The sequence below is a fragment of the Bos javanicus genome, chromosome 3, assembly GCF_032452875.1.
Source record: "Bos javanicus breed banteng chromosome 3, ARS-OSU_banteng_1.0, whole genome shotgun sequence".
NCBI classification, from domain to species: Eukaryota; Metazoa; Chordata; class Mammalia; order Artiodactyla; family Bovidae; genus Bos; species Bos javanicus.
In genome coordinates this window covers 17,524,390-17,531,219 of record NC_083870.1, presented here as the reverse complement: position 1 = coordinate 17,531,219, position 6,830 = coordinate 17,524,390, and positions in this window count along the sequence as shown.

Below are 6,830 nucleotides of genomic sequence, written 5' to 3'. Positions count from 1 at the left end.
TGTTAGAATGATTGTGATCAGAAAAACAAGAAATCCTAGTCAAAGTTGGTGAGTTTGTGTAGAAAATAAGGAGACTTTTACCTGTTAGTGCAATGGTAAATGGTTCAACCATTATGAAAAATATGAAGGTTACTCAAAAGTTAAAAAATAGAAACCAGAACTACCATATGTATTCCCCATCCACATTAGTGTATTTATCCAAGTTAATTTAAATCAGGGTCGCCAAGACATATTAGCACTTTCAAGTTCACTGCAGCAGTACCCACAATAGCCAAGACGTGTTAACATCCTAAATGTCCATCAACAGATGAATGGATAAATAAACTGTAGTATACACATACAGTGGATTATTATTTGTCCTTAAAAAGAAGGAAATCCTGTCATGAGACAACATGGATCAACCTGGAAGACATCATGCCAAGAGAAGTAAGCCAGACCCAGGAGGACAAATGCTGCATGAATCCCCTTATATGAGGTATTGAAACAGTCAAACTCGTGGAAGTAAAAGGGCACATGGGCATATGCCCTGAGTAAACTGTGCTTCAAAAGGTAAATGTACCCCAGTGTTCATTGCATACAGCCGCTATGGAGAACGGCATGGAGATCCTTAAAAAATTAGGAATAAAACTACAATATGGCCCAGCAATCCCTGGGGATACTTCTCTGGGCATATGCCCTGAGAAAATTGTAATTCAAAAAGGCATATGTACTCCAATGTTCATTGCATCACTGTTTCCAATAGCCTGGATGTAGAAGCAACCTAGATGTCCATCAACAAATGAATAGGTAAAGAAGTTGTTGTACATAAATACAATGGAATGTCACTCAGCCATAGAAAGGAGCAGATAGGAGTTCAGTTTAACTGAGGTGGACAAATCTAAAGCCCGTTATACAGAGTCAATCAGTCAGAAAGAGAAAACAAATATCACATTTTAACACATATATATATGAAATCTGGAAAAATGGTGCTAATGAAACTATTTGCAGAGCAGGAATAGAAATGCAGATGTAGAGTACAGGACTTCCAAACACAGAAAGAGAAAGAGAGGGTGGGATGAATTGCAAGCGTAGCATTGAAATATATGCATTGCCATGTGTAAAAGACATGGCTAAAGGAAGGTTGCTGAATAGCACAGGGAGCTCAGCCTTGTGCTCTGTGATGATCTAGAGGGATGGGGTGGGGGCCCATGGGGTGAAAGTGAGGCTCAAGGTGGAGGGGCTATATGTGTACTTAAAGCTGATCCACATCATTGTAGGCAGAAAGCAACACAACATTGTGGAGCAGTTATCCTCCAATTAAAAATAAATTTCAAAAGAAGGAATGTGAGCTCTATAAGGCAGCAAAACTAATACGAATTATGAATAACTGCTCACAATAACTAATTAATGTGAACCGTGCCCCCAAATGTGATTAAAATAGGATTATTATTTAGTGTGAGGGCCCCCTCCCTAAGACCCTTGCCCAGCTCTCCTCTGTCTTCAAGCTGACATCACTACTAATTCAAAGGCTTCAGTCTGAAGGCAATTTCAGAATCCACACCTTCTTACTAGTAAGAAAGGTCCTCCTACTGCCTGAGGGAATATTTCATGCCTTGTGCTCTCTCCTGAAAGAAGGCAGTGTGGTGTCTGCAATATTTCTTGATTGGGTTGGTGTGCTACAGGAAAAAAAAAATCAGTGACATAACCTGGGCATTTGAAAAGGTAGGAACTTCTTTAGATTGAGCCCTGGTCCTGATCGCTTTCTCAGTATCTCAGAGAACCAAAATGAGGACAGATGTTCCTCTGAGATTCCACAGTGGAGTAACCAAGATCACTGTTAGGAAACAGACATCCTTCAGGGATCTCAGAAGGAACAGGGATGTCTTGGGATGGGTCAGTTATTTTCCACTACATTTTTTTTTTTCATGTTGAAGTGTTAGGAACTAGGTGGGGCCTGCTGGAGCAAGAGAATGATCTAAGGAACATGTGACTTAGAACAATTCTACCAACATAATTTTAAACTTGCTCTTCTTGCCTCATGAATTAATAATGGATTCCAAAGCTACTTTTTACCAATAAATTTTATGGGTTGTCACTTAGGTTTGATAAATGAAGGGGGATCAGGCTTTCTTTAAAAAAAAAAAAAAAGAGTGCTTAATGAGGTTACTGATGTGGAAAGAGGGATAATTAATTCCTGATACACAGAGAAAATGACTAAAAGACAGGTGACTCTCACTTTTTTCAAATAATGAATCATTGAAGCATCTGTAGCAAATTAAATCTCTGAAAACCATGAAGCATTATTACAAACGAAGATAGTGGTGGTGACCCAATCCTAAAAGATAGTGCTGTTAAAACACTGTCCTAATATGTCAGTAAATTTGGAAACATCAGCAGTGGCCACAGCACAGGGAAAGGTCATCATTCATTCCAACCACAAAGAAGGGTGATGCCAAATCATGTTTATACTATGTTACAATTACTCTCATTTCACGTGCGAGCAGGTTAGGTTTAAAATCCTTCAACCTAGGCTTCAGCGATATGTGAACCCAGAACTTCCAGATGTACAATCTGTGTTTTAAAAAGGCAGAGGAACCAGAGATCAAACTGCCAACCATCACTGGATCGTGGAGAAATCAAGGGAATTCCAGAAAAATATGTACTTCTGCTTCCCTCACTATGCCAAAACCTTTGATTGTGTGGATCACAACAAACTGCAGAAACTTCTCAATGAGGCAGGAGTACCAGACCACCTTACCTGTCTCCTGACACACTGCATGCAGGTTAAGAGCAACAGTCAGAACTGGACATGAAACAGCTGACTGGTTCAAAATTGGGAAAGGAGTATGATGAGGGAGTATTATTGTTATCCTACATATTTAATGTATATACAGAGTACATCATGGGAAACCGCGGGTTGGAAGAATAACAAGCTGGATTGTGTGTGCGTGTGTGTGTGAAATTCACTCAAGAATTTACACAGACAAGGACTTTGGTCACCATACTCATGTTAACAGTTAACAGCATGTAAGATACTGCAGGGCATGCGTTAATAATTAGGAAACATTTGTGAATAAGTTAATTTTTATGAGTACACTGAGTTGAATACGTTCTTTTCCACTTTTTTACAAATAGGGAAACTGAGGCTGAGAGAATTTAATTGTTTTCAGGAGGCTAATATGTAGAAAGAGGTTCGACCTTGGCTTGATCTCTGGGTTGGGAAGATTTCCTGGAAAAGGAACAAATGGATTTTACTTTATTCACATTTGATGAATAGTTTGGCTCCATGTAAAACTGTAGGTTCAAAAAATATTTTCCCTTGGCATTGCTCCTTCCCCTTCGAGCATGTATATGTACAGATGATGTCTTCTTTGCCTCATGTCTTATTTGGTCTCTCTTCTACTCATCCCCCAGACAGTCAACTTCTCTCCTAGATAACCACTTTTACTGGTTTCTAAGTAAAATCTAGCAAACTCTCATGTAGCTGTTACATGGTTTTCAGAGATTTAATTTGCTACAGATGCTTCAATGATTCATTATTTGAAAAAAGTGAGAGTCACCTGTCTTTTAGTCATTTTCTCTGTGTATCAGGAATTAATTATCCCTCTTTCCACATCAGTAACCTCATTAAGCACTCTTTTTTTTTTTTTTAAAGAAAGCCTGATCCCCCTTCATTTATCAAACCTAAGTGACAACCCATAAAATTTATTGGTAAAAAGTAGCTTTGGAATCCATTATTAATTCATGAGGCAAGAAGAGCAAGTTTAAAATTATGTTGGTAGAATTGTTCTAAGTCACATGTTCCTTAGATCATTCTCTTGCTCCAGCAGGCCCCACCTAGTTCCTAACACTTCAACATGAAAAAAAAAAATGTAGTGGAAAATAACTGACCCATCCCAAGACATCCCTGTTCCTTCTGAGATCCCTGAAGGATGTCTGTTTCCTAACAGTGATCTTGGTTACTCCACTGTGGAATCTCAGAGGAACATCTGTCCTCATTTTGGTTCTCTGAGATACTGAGAAAACGATCAGGACCAGGGCTCAATCTAAAAAAGTTCCTACCTTTTCAAATGCCCAGGTTATGTCACTGATTTTTTTTTTTTTCCTGTAGCACACCAACCCAATCAAGAAATATTGCAGACACCACACTGCCTTCTTTCAGGAGAGAGCACAAGGCATGAAATATTCCCTCAGGCAGTAGGAGGACCTTTCTTACTAGTAAGAAGGTGTGGATTCTGAAATTGCCTTCAGACTGAAGCCTTTGAATTAGTAGTGATGTCAGCTTGAAGACAGAGGAGAGCTGGGCAAGGGTCTTAGGGAGGGGGCCCTCACACTAAATAATAATCCTATTTTAATCACATTTGGGGGCACGGTTCACATTAATTAGTTATTGTGAGCAGTTATTCATAATTCGTATTAGTTTTGCTGCCTTATAGAGCTCACATTCCTTCTTTTGAAATTTATTTTTAATTGGAGGATAACTGCTCCACAATGTTGTGTTGCTTTCTGCCTACAATGATGTGGATCAGCTTTAAGTACACATATAGCCCCTCCACCTTGAGCCTCACTTTTACCCCATGGGCCCCCACCCCATCCCTCTAGATCATCACAGAGCACAAGGCTGAGCTCCCTGTGCTATTCAGCAACCTTCCTTTAGCCATGTCTTTTACACATGGCAATGCATATATTTCAATGCTACGCTTGCAATTCATCCCACCCTCTCTTTCTCTTTCTGTGTTTGGAAGTCCTGTACTCTACATCTGCATTTCTATTCCTGCTCTGCAAATAGTTTCATTAGCACCATTTTTCCAGATTTCATATATATATGTGTTAAAATGTGATATTTGTTTTTCTCTTTCTGACTGATTGACTCTGTATAACGGGCTTTAGATTTGTCCACCTCAGTTAAACTGAACTCCTATCTGCTCCTTTCTATGGCTGAGTGACATTCCATTGTATTTATGTACAACAACTTCTTTACCTATTCATTTGTTGATGGACATCTAGGTTGCTTCTACATCCAGGCTATTGGAAACAGTGATGCAATGAACATTGGAGTACATATGCCTTTTTGAATTACAATTTTCTCAGGGCATATGCCCAGAGAAGTATCCCCAGGGATTGCTGGGCCATATTGTAGTTTTATTCCTAATTTTTTAAGGATCTCCATGCCGTTCTCCATAGCGGCTGTATGCAATGAACACTGGGGTACATTTACCTTTTGAAGCACAGTTTACTCAGGGCATATGCCCATGTGCCCTTTTACTTCCACGAGTTTGACTGTTTCAATACCTCATATAAGGGGATTCATGCAGCATTTGTCCTCCTGGGTCTGGCTTACTTCTCTTGGCATGATGTCTTCCAGGTTGATCCATGTTGTCTCATGACAGGATTTCCTTCTTTTTAAGGACGAATAATAATCCACTGTATGTGTATACTACAGTTTATTTATCCATTCATCTGTTGATGGACATTTAGGATGTTAACACGTCTTGGCTATTGTGGGTACTGCTGCAGTGAACTTGAAAGTGCTAATATGTCTTGGCGACCCTGATTTAAATTAACTTGGATAAATACACTAATGTGGATGGGGAATACATATGGTAGTTCTGGTTTCTATTTTTTAACTTTTGAGTAACCTTCATATTTTTCATAATGGTTGAACCATTTACCATTGCACTAACAGGTAAAAGTCTCCTTATTTTCTACACAAACTCACCAACTTTGACTAGGATTTCTTGTTTTTCTGATCACAATCATTCTAACAGGTGTGAAGTGATATGTCATTGTGTGTTTGATTTTCATATCCTGGATGATCAGTAGTGATATTAGACTCCTTTTCAATATGTCTTCTGTAAACAGAGCTCTATTCAAGTCCCTTGCATATTTGAAATAAAGGCTCCTAACCTTTTTGCTATTATGTTGTATAAGTTTCTTATATATTTTGGAAATTAACCCCTTATCAGGTTTTTTTTTTTTTTTAAGTCGCTCAGTCATGTCCGACTCTTTGCGACCCCATGGGCTGTAGCCTACCAGGCTCCTCTGTCCATGGGATTTTCCAGGCAATAGTCCTGGAGTGGATTGCCATTTCCTTCTCCAGGGGATCTTCCCAACCCAGGGATCGAACCCTGGTCTCCCTCATTGTAGACAGACGCTTTACCATCTGAGCCACCAGGGAAGCCTCATATTTCCATAGGACCGATCATGTAATGTGCCTTATATTAGGCATTTTGTTGTTTTGATAGCAAAATTTTGAGGCAGGTATAGTTTTTATCTCTAATTACAACTATGTAAATAAACTGGTCTTCAGGGAGGTTGGGAAATATTTAATGTCACACAGTACTGGTGTGCATGGATGTCTGCATAGCCCAGGACTCAAGCTTTCCCTGGAAAGCAGAGTGCAAATTATTAGCTGAAGTGTTATTTACTTATGATTATTATGCTTACTTATTATTATTATTCATATATCAAGTAAAGGTATGATTTATTTATTATTATTATACTGTGGTTCAACTAATTATACTAATAAATTATGAATGGATTCTATGTCATCCATCATTTATTTATTTAGGGAAAAATAGCCAATGATTGAATGCTGGAATGAATGATTGATGGAGCTTCATTCCCTGGGTGTACCAGAAAGTCTGAAAACACACAAATGTCATTTCAAAAAAGGGCCTGATAGAGTTAACTGAATTAACAGCTGTAGTGTAAATTAGCACAAGATATTTGTGGGGTACTAGTGGAAAAGCTTCTAAATGGATACAGTCCAGATATTGAGACAATTTTGAAGATAATGAGATGAGAGGAATTTGGTTTCTAGTAGACCGAAAGCAGCAGAACAACAAGCA